Raw genomic sequence first — 220 nt, 5'->3', positions numbered from 1 at the left:
ACAATGCACAAGGTGTTGATTGGTAGCGAATATTCAAGGATGTTAGAAATAATTATTTTTCCAGTTGTCGAGTCTCGAACAATGTCCTTGGTATGCAAGCTTGTTTACGTGTGTGTTGATTTTTTCGTTGTCCATGTTTTTATCATCACAGGCTGGTGATATTTTATGCACAATGCTTATCTATCCAAATAATCAAACACCTCATCATCGTCATTGTCAT

Source organism: Penaeus monodon, chromosome 33 (assembly GCF_015228065.2).
Source record: "Penaeus monodon isolate SGIC_2016 chromosome 33, NSTDA_Pmon_1, whole genome shotgun sequence".
NCBI lineage: Eukaryota > Metazoa > Arthropoda > Malacostraca > Decapoda > Penaeidae > Penaeus > Penaeus monodon.
Note: the sequence above shows the minus strand (reverse complement) of the source record.